The following is an 18,235-nucleotide window of genomic DNA, read 5'->3' on the forward strand; positions in this document are numbered from 1 at the left end:
GTAAAATTCTTTCACTTTATTTGAAATACTACAGCGTTGAATCTGAAAATACACATGTTGGGATTTTATCTTTACGACTGATTGTATGTTGTGTGCACGGTAGGAATAACCGGTGCTGTTAAGTTTGATAAAAGTTGCCCCAGATTCGTGGTGTCATCGGCAATGAGGATTTTGAACCAAAAGCTATAATATAGTGAGTAAAAAGAGATATGGTTTTCGAGTTAAGATGCAAAGCACAGGACAAATGATTGAAGTATGGACTGTTCCTGAGTTAGCATTTGTTTGATTGTGCAAAAGAAGGTGAGGTGCTAATTAATGATGGTTTTCCGTGAAAGCAAAAGAAAAGTTTAAGAAGAAACCATACGGTGCCTGTCAGGTGAGCGCTGCTTGTGATACCTGGTGGGAATGGGCCGAGATTTTAAAGCCCATTGTATTACAGAACCTTCATAGAGACGAACATCTCCAGCTCACTGTGTAGGTCTCATGGTGCAATGGTAGCGTGTTTGATTCCAGATCCGAAGGTTGCATGTTCAAATCACGTCGTGGTCACTGTTCTTTCGGATATTGTTCTTCCAGAATTAATATTTCTTTTGCTGTTTGACAATAACCACACCCTTGCTCAAGGGCTGTCTCATTGTTTCCAAGGTGTCAGGCAGAGAATTATTTTTATTTCAAAAAATACTTTATCCAAGCCAGGTTCCCTGATGGTCTAGTGGTTAGGATTTAGTGCTTTCAACGCCACGGCACGGGTTCGATTCCCGGTCAGGGAAATTGTACTTTTAATTCAAAACATTACAAAAATAATAGTTCATCTATTTTACACATCTTTATGCATCTCCTGTGTAAAAAAATGAAGCATTGATTTAAACATCATTAATTAATACGTAAAATTCTATTGTCATATGATATATTTTGCTCTGAGCATATGAGGAACTTTTCTCCCGATCCCATTGGGTTTAATTCTGGTAATCTGGTGCTGAAAGTGGAGATGTTTCCGCAGTGTACCGCAAATCATAGACAACATCAGAGGCAGTCTCTCGGGATCGAGGAGGACTTGCTTCCATACCAAAGTGAGTCCTTTGATGGCTCAACATTCCGATACGAGAGCCACAGACCCTGTTACAGGTGGGACAGACATTCGTCGAGGGAAGGGGTCGGTGGGACTGGTTTGCCGTGTGCTCCTTCCGCTGCCTGCGCTCGGTCTCTTCATGCTCCTTGCGTCTCGAGTCAAAGAGCTCAACGCCCTCCCAGAAGTACTTTCTCCACATCGGGCGGTCTGCGGCCAGGGCCTCCCAGGTGTCAGTGGTGATGTCGCACTTTACCAGGGAGGCTTTGAGGGTGTCCTTATAACGTTACCCCTGTCCTCCTTTGGCTCGTTTACCCTGAAAGGAGCTCCGCATAAAGACGTAAACATAAATACGTAAGGATGAGAGGCCGGAGTTGGCCATTCGGCCCCTCCAACCTGGTCCACCATTCAAGAAGATCCTGGCAGTTCTTCAACAGCAAGTTTAAACTACTGGGGCGGAGCCAACAGGCGCCTGGCTGCAATGATTGATAAAAACCTGCTTTGAATGGGAGCCTGTCTAGCTCAGTCGTTAGAGCATGAGACTCTTAATCTCAGGGTCGTGGGTTCGAGACCAACGTTGGGCGATTTCTTTTCATTTAATGTTGCTTTAATGGAAAACCTCTGCCCGAAACGGCACAAAACAAAAATGTTGCTTTCAAAGTCATTAAACTCCGAAATTTCCACGCCCCGCGAATCTCCAAAATCAGATGCCTCTCGTTTTGGCGACTCAATCCATGTCCCTTTGCAATGTTGTGCTCCCAGCCACACTTTAAAATGTGCCACTAACTGATCGAATCATGGAATGGTTACAGCACGGAAGACCATTCGGCCCATCGAGCCCGTGCCGACTCTCAGCGAGTCCCACTCCCCCACCCTTTCCCCGTAGCTCTGCAATTGTTTTTCCTTCAGACACTTATCCAACTCCCGTCTGAAAGATAAGATTGAGTCTGCCTCCACCGCCCTTTCAAGCCGTGCATTCCAGATCCTCACCACTCGCTGCTAAATGGCCATCTCCTGTTCCTATGTATGAAGTCTGGGAAACACGAGATCAATTCTTGCCACGCTCACAGCCTTCCGAAATATAGCACCGTCATTCTCTTCTCGTAAAACCAGCTCCTGAAGTATCGGCCAGCTGTGTAGGTTAAAGCTCTGGTTATATTCCTAAGGTTGCTTTAAACACAGTGTTTCTGTCGTGTAGTGGTTATCATATCCACCTCACACGTGAAAGGTCACCGGTGGAAATTGTATTTTGGAGAATACTTTTGCTGTGAAATAAATTGAACAAATGTCGCCCCAGGTTCCTTGTCGCATGAGCACTGAACATTTTAAACCAGTCTCCAACATACAGAGTGAGTAAAGTCAGATAGGGGAGAAAACTTCATCAATGATTCAAAATCCTTAAATATTAAAGTTCAGTTATTGAAGTTTCCACTGTCCCTCAGTAACAATTCTACAAAACAACGCTGTCGGTTAATGAATGGGGCATAAAACAACTAATCTTCACCCATCCCCATCTCCCAGCACACAGTTTAATTAGTTGCATGTCATTATTTTAAAGATTTTGAATGGAAGAATTATTTTCTGAATTCGTACTCCCTCTGTGAGCGCCGCATCACGAAACGAGCAGGAAACACATTAAAGAGTTTACCACAATTGCTGACATTTCTTTGCTTTTTTCTTGTGTTTTTTCAGTTCTTCGTCCTTTTCAGCTCCTGACTGCGGATATTGCTGTGATTAAACCTGAACACAATGCAATGTCTGTCTCACTGTTCCCCGGTGTCAGGCAGAGATAGGCCTGCTGCCCTCATTTATTGCATGTGCATGTGACAGGACACAAAAGTTCAAAATCAACCTGCAGGTGGCCACACACAGCACTGAATAGTCAGGATGGCCGAGCAGTATGCGGTGCTGTGTTTAGATCACTGTCTCGTCTGGAGATATTATTTTTGCACCAAAAACTAATGTGCGATAAAATGGAACAAGAGTAGTCCGGGGTGCATTGTCACATGATGCAAGCTACCTCGGACCCGGACCAAAGTTCCCCGGACACCGTGCACAATCTCAGGAAAACAACGGGGGAGAGGATATCCCGGCCACTGGGCCTTCCAGTAACACTGAACAAGTGCCCGGTCTGAAACTTTCCAGAGTAATAACTTGTAACTGGAGCTTCTAGCAGTCCGGATGGCCAAGCGGTCTAAGGTGCTGTGTTCAGCTCACAGTCTCCTCTGGAGGTGTGGGGTCCAATCCCACTCCTGACATTCAGTGTTTTTAATTGCAAACTCATTTGTTTGCACACCACTCTCAAGTGCTTTGGGACATCCATCGAACTTTATAAAATGACCCCACTTCAATTGCAAACAATGATATCAAAGTTAATTCTCAAACCGGGAATCGATCTTGGGTGGCTGTAACGAAAGGAATGGTTTTGTAAAGCACGAAATGTGCCATATAAATATCTCGCACTGCTCATTTAAAAACACGGTTAAAATTTGTTTCAGTATATAAGAAGGCAGGCTCGAAGGGCCAAATGGCCGACTCCTGCTCCTGGTTCTTGTGTTCTTATACAGAGCACAGAACATATGATCAAATGATCAACTCTCCCTCAGTTCGTATTTTGTTCATTGTGCAAAAGAAGATTATGGGTTCATTAATGATGTTTTCCAGTGAAAGCAACATAAAAGTTTAAGGTCAATAATTCACCCAACATGGGGCTCAAACCCACGACCCGGAGATTAAAAGCCTAATACTCCACCGACTGCACTAGCCGGGCCTGCTTAAGGTGCATCTTCCTGTCGCTGATTGCTGCCAGGCGCCTGTTGGTATCGCCCCGTGGCTTTATCTCGAGCTTTATCTCGAGCTTCAAACCACGATACCGGTTCTCCTGAATTTCAAGGCTTTTACGGAGATCAATCATCAAAAGCCGTGTCATTAACCACAGCTGGGCCGTCAATTTTCTGATCGCAAAGTGCTTTCAGTCCTTGTCAATATCTCTTGTCTATGTGCCGGTGTTACCCGATTCTGTCGGTCTCTCTGGCTCTTTAATCTGTGTGTGGTCACCTGCATGTTGATTCTCGATGAATGCCTGTGTTTGTGTCTTCTACAACAATAGAAAATGTTTCTTATATATTTCCAACGTTCTCTCCAATGCCTTGATATCCTTCCTAAATTGTGGTGCTCAGAACTGTAAACAGTTCTCCTACTGAGGCCTAATCCGGGATTCAAAAGATATGGTACAACTTCTTCGCTGGTGTCCTATATTTCACTTCATATAAAGCCAAGGGCCCTGTATTCTTTTTAAACAACTTAGTAACTTATCTACCCAGCTTCAAAGATTTCTGTGTGTAAATCACTCAATCCTTCTGCTTCTCTTTTAACACAATACCATTTAGTTTATGTTTTCTCATATCACCTCCCTTTGTTTCAGAGACCTTACATACAGGTACAGGAGGAGGCCCATTCAGCCCCTCGAGCCTGTTGCACAGGAACAGGAGGAGACCCATTCAGCCCCTCGAGCCTGATACACAGGAACAGGAGGAGGCCCATTTAGCCCCTCGAGCCTGTAACACAGGAACAGGAGGAGGCTATTCAGCCGCTCGTGCCTGTTACACAGGAACAGGAGGAGGCCCATACAGCCTCTCGAGCCTGTTACACAGGAACAGCAGGAGGTCCATTCAGGCCCTCGAGCCTGTTACACAGGAACAGGAGGAGGCCATTCAGCCGCTCAAGCCTGTTACACAGGAACAGGAGGAGGCCATTCAGCCCCTCGAGCCGGTTCCGCCATTCAATGAGATCATGGCTGATCTGTGAGCAAATTCCATATACCCGCCTTTGGACAATCTTCCTTAATACCTTTGATCAAAATGCGGTGTAAAATGAACAACTGACCTAGCACGAACTGCCCTTTGCAGAAGGGAGTTCCAAACCTCTCCCACCATGTGTGTGTTGGAATGTTTCCGAATTTCACTCCTGAAACATCTGTCTCTAATGTTTAGACTATGGCCCCGAGTCTGGGACTCCCCAACCAGCGGGAATCATTTTTCTCTATCTACTAGATCTCTTCCCTTATTATCTTTGAAACTTTTGATCAAATCAATGCTCGACCGTCTAATTTCCAGTGGGTGTAATCTCATATCATAATTTAAACCTTGGAATCCAGGTATCATTCTGGGAAACCGACACAGTGCTCCCTCCAACGCCAATATATCCTTCCTATGGCAAGGCCAGTGAAAACTGAATCAAGGGATGGGTCTTACTAGATTTAATCTGATGGTTTCCAGCAGGCATTTGGTAAGGTCCCACACATCATCATCATCATCATCATAGGCGGGTCCTCGAATGAGGAAGGCTTACTTTCACATGGGTTCACAGGTGTTTCAATGAAGGACCCGATGTTCCAGTTCTGAACTCCAATCAAAGGGTGGAAGATGCCTGTGGGTGGATTGTTTTAACGTGGTGTGACCGTTGGACACCAGCCACCACACGGGCTTGACAGAGCGAGGTCTTGGTCCAGTGGCAAGGGTTAACCAGGACAGCTGGAGTCCTGCTCTGCTGCACGTCATCAAAACACAGGTCGCTGTTTTGTGCGTGGGCAGGCAGGAACATCGGCGGGACCCAGGTACAGCGGAGGAGCGGGAAGGTCAGTGTGGAGGAACGGTGAGAGGTCGTGGTGGAGGAGCGGTGAGAGATCGCGGTGGAGGAACGGTGAGAGGTCGTGGTGGAGGAACGGCGAGAGATCGTGGTGGAGGAACGGTGAGAGATCGTTGATGAGGAGTGACGAGAGATCGTGGTGGACGAACTGTGAGAGATCGTGGTGGAGGAGCGGTGAGAGATTGTGGCGGAGGTGCGGCGAAGGTTAAATAAAAGGGTTGTTGGCAGAAATCAAAGTTGAGGCAACGAATGTGTTGTGTATCTGTAAAGCACGCACTCCCATGTTCCACCATCAGGGAGCTCATCCCCTGAAGTCCCAAGGGATCCCAACACCCCTTGGGACACTGTATTTAAGCTGGCACCTCAGGCCAGTTTCTCACTCTAGAGTGTCTTATTAAAGACTGAGGTCACTGTTACTTTAACGTGCCTGTGTGCAGCCTCATCTGTGTTAGGAACACAATAACTGGCGTCGAGAATACGAATCCAACACAAAGATGCAGCAAACTGTGGGCATCCTGGAGAAGTTCACGGACGGTGAGGACTGGGAAGTCTATGTCGAACGATCTGGACGGAGAAGGAAGTGCTGCAAAAAAGGAGAGTGGTCCTCCTCACAGTCTGTGGGGCTCAGACCTACAGCCTCATGAAGAATGTTCTGGCTCTGGTGAAACCCACAGATAAGTCGTATGAGGAGGTGAGTACACTGGTTCGGGACCATCTTTACCCGAGAGAGAGCGTGCTATGGCGAGGTATCGGTTCTATACGTGCCAGCGAACTGAAGATCAGGAAGTGGCGAGCTACCTCGCCGAGCTAAGGCGACTTGCAGGATAATGTGAGTTTGATGGCTACCTGGAGCAAATGCTCAGATAATTTTTTGTACTGGGCATTGGCCACGAGACCATCCTACGAAAACTTTTGGCTGTAGAGACACCTATCGTCAGTAAGGCCATTGCGATAACAGAGGTATTTATGTCCACAAGTGAAAACACCAAACAAATCTCTCAGCACACAAGTGCTCGCAATGTTCATAAATTAACTGGAACTGTGTTTGTGAGCAGAAATATACAGGGCAGAACCCACGAATCTGCAACTGCCAGCAGGCCTCTGGTGACCCAGATGACTCAGAGTCCCCAACAAAGGATGAGTGCAAGGCAATTCACACCTTGTTGGTGTTGTGCAGGCTTCCATTCAGCCTATTCATGCCGCTTCAAAGGGTATGTTTGCAAGAGCTGTGGAACAATGGGGCATCTCCAACGAGCTTGCGAATGAGCTGAAAGCTCTGCAAAACCTGCTAACCACCATGTGGCAGAGGAAGATCGGTCCATGGTGGATCAAAGCAATTTCGAGCCTCAGAGAGAGGAGGCAGATGCTGAAGTAAACGGGGTGCACAAATTTTCGACGAAATATCCACCTATAACGCTAAATGTAAAATTGAATGGCTTCCCCGTAACCATGGAACTGGACACTGGCGCTCGCCAGTCCATCATGAGTAAAAAGATGTTTGAGAGACTCTGGTGCAACAACGCATTCAGACCAGCCCGAAGCCCCATCCACACGAAACTGAGAGTGAACACCAAAGAGCTTATCACTGTCCTGGGCAGCGCCATGGTCAAGGTCACCTACGAGGGCATGGTGCACGAACTGCCACTCTGGATTGTCAGGGCGATGGCCCCACACTGCTTGGAAGGAGCTTGCGGGGAAAATCCGCTGGAACTGGGATACAATCCGAACGCTATCACATGTCGATGAGGCATTATGTACCCAGGTTCTGAACAAATTTCCTTCCCTTTCTGAGCCAGGCATTGGAAACCTTTCCGGTGCGAAGGTGCGGATCCACTTGGTCCCAGAGGCACGACCCATTCACCAGAAGGCGCGAGCGGTACCTCATATGATGAGGAGAGAGTGGAAATTGAGCTGGACAGGCTGAAACGCGAGGACATCATCTCCCCATGGAATTCAGCGAGTGGGCCAGCCCGATTGTTCCAGTACTCAAAAGTGATGGCACGGTCAGGGTTTGCGGCGATTATAAAGTAACTATTAATCGTTTCTCGCTACAGGACCAATACCCGCTACCTAAGACAGACGACCTATTTGGTGCGCTGGCAGCAGGCAAGGCGTTCACCAAGCTTGAGCTGACTTCGGCCTACATGACGCGGGAGCTGGAGGAGTCTTTGAAGGGCCTCACCTACATCAACGTGCAAAAGTGACTGTTCAGCGACAACAGATGCCCGTTTGGAATTCGGTCGTCTGCAGCGATCTTCCAGAGAAACATGGAGAGCCTACTCAAGTCGGTACCACACACGATGGTCTTTCAGGATGACATATTGGTTATGGGTCTGGACACCGTCGAACACATACAAAACCTGGAGGAGGTCCTCCAGCGACTGGATCGCATAGGGCTGCGGCGGAAGAGGTCGAAATGCGTCTTCATGGCAACAGAAGTGGAGATTTTCGGGAGAAAGATCACGGCGGATGGCATTCGGCCCACAGACGCCAAGACAGAGACTATCATGAACGCGCCCAGGCCACAGAACGTCACGGAGCTGCGGTCATTCCTGGGACTCCTCAACTATTTTGGTAACTTCCTACCTGAGTTAAGCACCTTTTAGAGCCCCGACATGTGTTATTGCACAAAGGTGAGAACTGGGTATGGGGAAAAAAAACAAGTAATTGCTTTTGACAAAGCCAGCAACCTTTTATGCTCCAACAAGTTGCTTGTATTGTATAACCCGTGTAAAAGACTTGTGCTAGCATGTGACGCGTCGTCGTACGGAGTCGGGTGTGTATTACAACAAGCTAACATTGAAGGGAAGTTGCAACCTGTAGCCTATGCTTCCAGGAGCTTGTCTAAGGCCGAGAGGGCCTACAGCATGATTGAGAAAGAGGCATTAGCATGTGTGTTCGGGGTAAAGAAAATGCATCAGTTCCTGATTGGCCTCAAATTTGAGCTGGAAACCGATCACATGCCCCTCACATGCCTGTTCGCTGAAAACAAGGGGATAAATACGAATGCCTCAGTCCGCATACAAAGGTGGGCACTCAAGTTCTCAGCGTATAACTAGACCATCCGCCACAGGCCAGGCACTGAGAACTGTGCGGATGCTCTGTCGGCTACCATTGCCCACCACGGGGATGGAAATGGAGCAACCTGCAAACTTGTTGATGGTGGCGCAGCCCTCTGACTTGTTGATGGTCATGGAAGCATTTGAAAATGATAAATCACCTGTCACGGCCCGCCAGATTAGGACATGGAGCAGCCAAGATCCTCTGCTGTCCCTCATAACAAACTGTGTGTTGCATGGAAGCTGGGCCAGCATCCCCGTTGAAATACAAGAGCCAATCAAGCCGTTCCAGCGGCGAAAGGACGAGCTGTCCAGTCAGGCAGACTGCCTGTTGTGGGGTAACCGCGTTGTGCTACGAAAAAAGGGCAGGGAGACGTTCATCTCGGATCTCCACAGCACACACCCGGGTATAGTAATGATGAAAGCGTTAGCGAGATACCACATGTGCTGGCCCAGTATCGACTCTGATTTAGAGTCCTGTGTACGGCAATGCAGTGTAAGTGCTCAGTTGAGCAACGCGTCCATAGAGGCACCAGTAAGTTTGTGGTCCTGGCCCTCCAGACCAGGGTCGAGGATCCATGTCAACTATGCAGGCCCATTTCTTGGTAAAATGTTCCTGGTGGTGGTGGATGCTTTTTCAAAATTGATTGAATGAGAAATAATGTCGGGAAGCACCGCCACCGCCACCATTGGAAGCCTGAGGGCCATGTTTGCCACCCACGGCTTGCCTGACATACTGGTCAGTGACAACGGGCCTTGTTTCTCCAGTGCCAAATTTAAAGAATTCATGACCCGCAATGGGATCAAACATATCACTTCGACCCCGTTTAAACCAGCCTCCAATGGGCAGGCAGAGCGGGCAGCACAAACAATCAAACAGAGCCTCAAACGAGTCACAGAAGGCTCACTCCTAACCCGCCTGTCCCGAGTACTGCTCAGCTATAGCACGAGACCCCACTCGCTCACAGGGGTGCCCCCGGCTGAGCTACTCATGAAAAGGACACTTAAAAGCAGACTCTCGCTGGTCCACCCCAACCTGCATGATCAGGTAGAGAGCAGGCGTCAGCAACAAAATGTAAATGATGGTCGCGCCACTGTGTCACGGGAAATTGATCTGAATAACCCTGTGTATGTGCTAAACTATGGAAATAGTCCCAAGTGGATCGCGGGCACGGTGATAGCTAAAGAAGGGAGTCGGGTGTTTGTCTTCAAACTAGACAATCGACAAATTTGCAGAAAGCACCTGGACCAAACAAGGCTGCGGTTCTCAGACTGCCCTGAACAACCCACAGCAGACACCACCTTTTTCGAACCCGCAACACACACCCAAAGGATCAACGACACCACCACGGATCGGAAATCGAACCCATCACACCCAACAGACCAGCAAGGCCAGACTCACCCAGCAGCCCAGTAGGGCCAACTACACGCAAGCTCAGCGAGGGCACAGCCAACACACCAGAACAGACATTTGTACCGAGGCAGTCCACCAGGGAAAGAAAGGCTCCCGACCGCCTCACCTTGTAAATAGTTTTCACTTTGACTTTGGCGGGGCAGTGATGTTGTGTCTCTGTAAAGCATGCACTCCCATGTTTCACCACCAGGGAGCGCATCCCCTGAAGTTCCAAGGGATCCCAAGAGACTGTTGGATGCTCTAGTTACAAGTTATTACTCTGGAAAGTTTCAGACCGGGCACTTGTTCAGTGTTGCTGGAAGGCCCAGTGACCGGGATATCCTCTACCCGGGGTTTTCCTGAGCCTGTTCTCGGTGTATAGGGAGCTTTGGTCCGGGTCCGAGATCGCTTGTATCATGTGACAATGTAACCCGGACTGCTCTTGTTCCATTTTATCCTCCACAAATTTACATTTCAAAAATGTTTCCGCCAACAGGCGCTCAATCCCTTCTCTGCAAAACGTTCCTTTCACAAACATTTCTCTGACTGGAACTGCACCAAACAACAATGTTCCTTTCAAAGTCATTAAACTCCCCAATTTACACGTCCGCAATTTTAAGGACAAGGATTGAAAGCGCATTGCGATCAGAAAATTGCCGGACCCCCTGTGGTTAATAACAGAGCTTTTGATGGTTGATCTCCGTATACAGCTTGGAATTCAGGAGAACCTGTTTCGTGGTTTGAAGTTCGAGATAAACCCACGGGGCGTAGCCATCAGGCGCCTGGCAGCAATCAGCGACAGGAAGATGCAACTGAAGCAGGCCCGGCTATCACCGGCATTACCATCGCCGAATCCCCCGCCATCAACAGCCTGGGATCACCATTGACCAGTAACTGAAGGGGATTGACAGGAGTAATGTTGAGAAGCCCGGCTAGCTCAGTCCGTCGAACATGAGGCTCTTAATCTCAGGGTCCTGGGTTCGAGCCCCACATCGGGTGAATTATTTTCCTTAAACTTTTATGTTGCTTTCACGGGAATTAATCTTCTTTTGCACAATGAAAGAAATGCTAACTGTTTTGGTCTCCTTATTTAAGGAGCGATATACGTACATTCTAGGCAGTTCAGACAAGGTTCACGAGGATGCAGGAAGAATGTTCCCGAGGACAAGTTGGCAAAAATAATTAAAGTCTGTGAGATACTCAACCATTATTTCAATAATTAATCTACCCACAAGATTTGAGATACAACAAGGATCCATAGCTTTGCCAAGTCCAGCCAGCTAACTTGGTCAAACATAAGACTCTTAATCTCAGGGTTGGGGGTTTGAGCCCCACGTTGGGTAAATAGCTTTTGTTGCAAGCCAGTAATGACATGGACTCTTTCACTAATCCACCCCAACTTACAGTAACACAGTCCCGCGGAAAGAATGAGGAATTGTGGGTGACTGCATGTTGATCAGCAGAGAACTTCCTCCTCTCTGATTCCACTAAGGCTCACCCTCCCACGATCACCTCTCGACAGGACAGGCTGCTGTCCAGATCGATTATACAGAAGCTTGGAATACAAGAGCAGGGAGGTTATTCTTGAACTGTTAAGCCACAGCTGGAGTACTGCATGCAGTTCTGGTCACCAAATTACAGCAAGGACGTGATTGCACTGGAGAGGGTACAGAGTAGGTTTATGAGGATGTTGCCGGGACTGGAGAATTTTAGCTCTGAGCAGAGATTGGATAGGCTGGGTTTGTTTTCCTTGGAACAGGAGATGCTGAGGGGAGAGGATTGAGGTGTATAAAATTAGGAAGGGCCTGGATAGAGTGGACAGGAAGGACCTGTTTCCCTTACAAGAGGGGTCAACAACCAGGGGGAACAGATTTAAAGTAATTGATCGAAGGTTTAGAGGAGATTTGAGGGGAAATCACTCGAACTCACTGCCTTAAAGGGTGATCGAGGCAGAAACACTCAGCACATTTAAAAAGTACTTGGATGTGCACCTGAAGTGCCGTAACCTACAGGGCTATGGACCGAGAGCTGGAAAGTGGGACTGGGCTGGGGAGCTGTTTGTCGGCTGGCACGGACACGATGGACCGAATGGCCTCCTTCCGTGCTGTAAATTTCTCTGATTCCATGACGAGCAATTAACATTTTAAACCAGTCTCCTAAAACACAGACTGAGTAAAGTCAGATAGGGGATAAAAATCCCTCAAGGGACACACAGGGTAACATAAAGGAAAAAGGGAAGCTGAGGACAGATAGCGAGAACTCGACACTGCAGAAACTCGAGAGGAGTATAAAAAGAGCAGGGGTGTAGGATCAGAACAGCCACGATATTATTGGATGGTGGAGCAGGCTCGAGGTGCCGAATGGCCGACTCCTGCTCTTTACGTACTTATGTTAATTGTTGAATCATTGCCCATTGCACGCACTTGACTTGAGGTGTCTGATTCAGAATGTTCATTGTAACATGTAATGAACATGTAACAGTGTAATATCTCCAAGTTGGCAGATGTCACTAAACTGGGTGGCGGTGTGAGCTGTGAGGGGAACGCTAAGAGGCTGCAGGGGGACTTGGACAGGTTAGGCGAGTGGGCAAATGCATGGCAGATGCAGTATAATGTGGATAAATGTGAGGTTATCCAGTTTGGGGGCAAAAACACTAGGGCAGAATATTATCTGAATGGCGGCAGATTCGGAAAAGGGGCAGTGCAACGAGACCTGGTTGTCATGGTTCATCAGTCATTGAAAGTTGGCATGCAGGTACAGCAGGCGATGAAGAAGGCAAATGGTATGTTGGCATTCAGAGCGAGGGGATTTGAGTATAGGAGCAGGGAGGTCTTACTGCAGTTGTGCAGGGCCTTGGTGAGGCCCCAGCTGGAATATTGTGTTCAGTTTTGGTCTCCTAATTTGAGGAAGGACGTTCTTGCTATTGAGGGAGTGCAACAAAGGTTCACCAAACTGATTCCCGGGATAGCAGGACTGACATATGAGGAGAGACTGGATCAACTAGGCCTGTATTCACTGGAGTTTAGAAGGATGAAAGGGTAACTCATAGAAACATTTAAAATTTGGATGGGACGGGACAGGTTCGATGCAGGAAGAATGTTCCCGATGTTGGGGAAGTCCAGACCCTGGGGACACAGTCTAAGGATAAGGGACAAGCCGGACTGACATATGAGGAGAGACTGGATCAACTGGGTCTTTATACATTGAAATTTAGAAGGATGAGCGGCGATCTCATAGAAACATTTAAAATTCTGATGGGACTGGTGAGTGCAAACATTAGCTCAGCCGTTACTTCGTAAAACCAACTTTGTGAAAAGTTTGAATATGTCTTAATGTCGTCGCTGCCTGGTGTTTTTGTTGTCATTTTCTATCTCCTTCTTTCACACTGAAACAAATGGTAACCCTATTTGTAAATTAGGAATGCGAGATTTTTAGAGAGCATATTTAAATGCTTCACAAAAACATTCTGATCACGACAGCTACCGGGGTTCGATTCCCAGTTAGAGAAGTAATTTTGCTGCCACCGTTTTTAATTAAAGTGAAGTAATTTAATTAAATTACACAGATGACCCAAAGCACTTCAGAGTGGTGTCAAAACAAATGAGTTGGTAATTAGAAATAAGGAATGTCAGAAGTTGGATTTGAGTTTCTGGGATGGAGGATGAAAAACCCTCTGTGCACTGGAACTGGGAAGGGTGAATAATGAATGAGTTGTTTCCGGGTTTGAAATCCGGCTTTTATCTGCTGGTATTAACCGATAGCATTGTTTAGCAGAATGAAAGAAATGCTAACATGATCACTGAGGGACAGTCGAAACTTCAACAACTCAAACTTGAATCATTGAGGAAGTTTTAATCCTTTTCTGATTTTACACACTCTGTATTTTAGGAGACTGGTTTTAAATGTTCAATGCTCATCATGGAATCAGAGAAGTTTACAGCACGGAAGGAGGCCATTGTCACATGAACAATGATCATTTAAAACCAGTTTTTGTTTCAGAAATAATGTTTCCACTCGGGCTTGAACCGGGAACCTTTCGTGTGTGAGGCGAATGTGATAACCGCCACACTACAGAAACTGGTGCCTAATTGTGTGCCCAGAGAGAAATGTTCAGCAACAAGCTGAAACACTCAATCCCTCTCTGCAAAAAGTTCCTTTCACAACATCTCTCTGACCGGAACCGCACCAAAAAAAAATATTCCTTTCAAGTGTGCAAATTATTTTCGTTTAACTTTTATTTTGCTTTCATGGTATAACATCGTTAAGGAATCGATAATCTTCTTTTGCACAATGAAAGAAATGCTAACTGACGGAAAGTCAATCGGTCAATAATTGGTTCTGTGCTCTGCATGTTGGTAATTTAGCCAAGATGATCCAAAGATCTGTGGGAAAGCAAGTTATGAGGAAACACCAACAATCTGCAAAGCGATATAGATAGGCTCAGTGGCTGGGCAGTAATTTGTCAGATGGAGTATAATGTGGGAAATATGAGGTTATACACTGTGGTAGGGATAATAGTCAGGCCATCCTGACTATTGAGTGCTGTGTGTGGCCACCTGCAGGTTGATTTTGAACTTTTGTGTCCTGTTATGTGAAATAAATGAGGGCAGCAGGCGTATCTCTGCCTGACACCGGGAAAATAGTGAGACAGACCTTGGAACAAGCGTCTGGTTATTGCCAAAAAGCAATGGAAATATTAATTGTGGAAAACGAATATCTGAAAGAACAGTGACCCCGACCTGATTGGAACACAAAACCTTCAGATCTACCGTCAGACACACTACTGTTGCGTCACGAGGCCTACACAGTGCGGTGGAGATGTTCGTCGAAATGAAGGTTCTGCAATACAAGGGGCTTGGAAATCAGGAGAACCAGTTTCGAGGTTTGAATTTCGAGATAAACCCATGGTGCAGAGCCAACAGATCCCTGGCAGCGATCAGTGACAGGAAGATGCAACTTAAGCAATCCTGACGAGCTAAGTCGGTAGAGTATGAGACTGTTAATCTCAGGGTTGTGAGTTCAAACCCCACGTTGGACGAATTATTTTCCTTATACTTTTTTGGTGCTTTCACAGGAAAACATCATTAATGAACCCATAATCTTCTTTTGCACAATGAAAGAAATGCGAACTGAGGGAGAGTTGATCACTCAATCATTTATTCTGTGCTCTGTATAAGAACACAAAAACCAGGAGCAGGAGTCGGCCATTTGGCCCTTCGAGCCTGCCTTCTTATGCACTGAAACAAATTTTAACCGTGTTTTTAAATGAGCAGTGCGAGATATTTAGAGGGCACATTTCAATGCTTCACAAAACCATTCCTTTCGCTACAGCCACCCAGGATCGATTCCCGGTTTGAGAAGTAACTTTGATATCACTGTTTGTAATTGAAATGGCGTCATTTTATTAAGTTCGATGGATGTCCCAAAGCACTTCAGAGTGGTGTCCAAACAAATGAGTTTGTAATTAAAAACACTGAATGTCAGGATTGGGATTTGAACCCACGCCTCCAGAGGAGACAGTGACCTGAACCAACGCCTTAGACCGCTCGGCCATCCTGACTGTTGGATGCGCCAGTTGCAAGTTATTACACTGGAAACCTTCAAAACGGGCACTGGTTCAGTGTAGCTGGAAGGCCCAGTGACCGGGATATCCTCTCCCCTGGGGTTTTCCTGAGCCTGTGCTCGATGTACGGGGAGCTTTGGCACGGGTCCGAGGTAGCTTACATGTGTAGGCTGCTTGCTGGCTTCAGGTGGTCTCTTACCAGTGTGATCAATTCTTCAAACGACTTGCTTGCTGGTCTCTCGTGTGCCAGCAGGTCCTTCATTGAAGCGTATGTTTTCGCGCCGCAGTTGGTCAAGAGATGGGCTCTTCTCTTGTCTGCCTTATTGTCGCCTAACCAGTCTTTGGTTACAAAGCTTTGCTGGAGCCTTTCTATAAAGTCCTCCCAATTATCTCCAGCATTGTATTTTTCATCTGAGCCGTTGGTCGCCATTCTGTGGATTCAGTAATCCTGTAACTCGTCGCCACTGAAAAGTCCTGACCCTGTAATACAGACTTACACGAGGCACATACTGAAGTCAAGTTCACTCTGGACCTGCACCTTTATTACACAGCTCTCGAATGCCACACTTGCCTGAGACCTATCCTTATATACCTGTCTGGGAAAGGTATCCAGTGTCTCCTGCAAATGCATCCCTGGTGGTCAGGTAATTTTGTGGTTACAGGTCATCTCTGGTTACAGTCATGTATGGCATGGTAAGGTACAGTTATGTACAGTAGTGTGAGATACATGACAGTATTGGTATTTATGGTGATTACAGCAATTATTAATCGTCTCACAGACCTCAATTATTTTTATGCGATTAATTGATCGAGGATTAAAACCAGGTTAGTGCGCCAGATCTTAACCCCTCGACCACCAGGGAACAGTTACGATACATGTCGATATACTTATATGTATTTATATATGACCCTGAATATCAACGGCTACCTACCTAGACCTCGTGTTGCAACGGTAGTGTGTCTAACTTTGAGTGAGAGAAATTGTTCAACAGTGGCACCCATCTCATCTTTTGTTCACTTTTAAACACTAGAAACTGAGACAGGGGAATAAATAGAGAAACCAAAGCACAGGGTTATAGACAAGAGGAAGAGAGAAGGGGAAAAATACTGTCCCTACCCAGAACGAATGCAGAAACCCCTCTGCTGCGCTCGGGGTAACCACCCACAGCCTGGATACACTAATGTCCCAACAGCTCATTGACTGTCGGAGTGGGACTGTGCGGTGCTTCAGAGGACAGCTCGAAAAAGCAAAGTCACTGATTCCGTCTCATGTGCTCCTCCAATCAAGAAGAGCAACACACTAAAAATGCTCCAATAATGGTTACACCTTATCTTCAGATTTGTTAAACAGTTGGCTCGTTGGTGAAGGGGTATGATTCTTCTTTCGTGGTTGATACTTGAAATTTGCGAGAGGTCCCGGGTTCAAATCCTGGACGAGCCCTCAATTTACCCAAGAATTTTGAAATTGCATCGAACTTTTGCAAAGTAGGTCTTGCATTTCTTCAACACTTTTCAGGAACTCATGACGCCCCAAAGCGCTTTATAGCCATTGAGTAATGTTTGAAGTATTGAAGTGTTGTATTGTTGGGAAAAATGTGCCGAAATCACCCCACACGAACCGCAACTTTTTGCGAATGAGTTTGGTGCAAATAATCAGGTGCCTCAGGGACTTGGATTTTCTGTGAATGAGATTTGCTTGTACCTGCGTTCAAGCTTGAAACAGTAACTGGGCTTCCATCTCACGGGAGCAGTGTGTAGCGGTTAGTGAGGAGGTGACCAGGTTGATGTGCGCCGCTTTCAATCTTTGAAATTTCACCAAACAAAGAAACGGTGAATCCAACTGTCCCTGTAAGCGACGGATTGAAGGGATCGCTGCTCCAAACAGAGCTGGAACACGCACAGTGCAGGAATTGGGTCCGCAACATTAAATGTCAAAGTTATTAAGCAGACAGTAATTAAACATACACTTAACGGTACTTACAGCCAAACCATGCGAATGTTAGCCGAAGAACTCAAACACGTTACAGTTCCCAGCTCGGTGTACAAATTGATCAAACATTAATCGGATTCTAAACTATCTGTTACAAATGGCACATTTTATATCTTTTCCTTAGCCCTGCTACGTGACAATTTAAACTTTTAATAGTATTACCGAACACAAGTGCCCAACTTCTGATGGAAGGTCATTAACCTGAAACGTTAACTCTGTTTATCTCTCCACAGATGCTGCCTGACCTGCTCAGTGATTCCAGCATTTACTCTTTTTATTCTCCAAACTTATAATCAGAATATCACTTCCCTTGTCATCTAACTACACTCCTTCCTGATATGTAGCCTTGTCCTACAAACCAGGCTCCTTTCGGATGATTCAGGCATTCATTGGAATTATAACTTCTTAATGATAACAATTATGTGAAGTATGTAACGATGTAATACTTGCCACCAGAGCGCGCGACTGTTGGAGTCCTAATGGTCAACTGCCCACACGAACAGGGCCAGTATAAAAG

The 18,235-nt window shown here is 46.5% G+C and overlaps 2 non-coding genes across 2 annotated transcripts; both read left to right on the plus strand.

Annotated features, from left to right (window-relative positions):
* Positions 1 to 698: 698 nt before the first annotated feature.
* trnae-uuc (transfer RNA glutamic acid (anticodon UUC)) lies at positions 699 to 770 on the plus strand. The gene has a single exon. It is a non-coding gene; the product is annotated as a tRNA-Glu (tRNA).
* Positions 771 to 1,577: 807 nt separating this feature from the next.
* On the plus strand, positions 1,578 to 1,650 carry trnak-cuu (transfer RNA lysine (anticodon CUU)). The gene has a single exon. It is a non-coding gene; the product is annotated as a tRNA-Lys (tRNA).
* Positions 1,651 to 18,235: the final 16,585 nt, after the last annotated feature.

This window comes from Pristiophorus japonicus, unplaced genomic scaffold (genome assembly GCF_044704955.1).
Source record: "Pristiophorus japonicus isolate sPriJap1 unplaced genomic scaffold, sPriJap1.hap1 HAP1_SCAFFOLD_70, whole genome shotgun sequence".
Taxonomy (NCBI): domain Eukaryota; kingdom Metazoa; phylum Chordata; class Chondrichthyes; family Pristiophoridae; genus Pristiophorus; species Pristiophorus japonicus.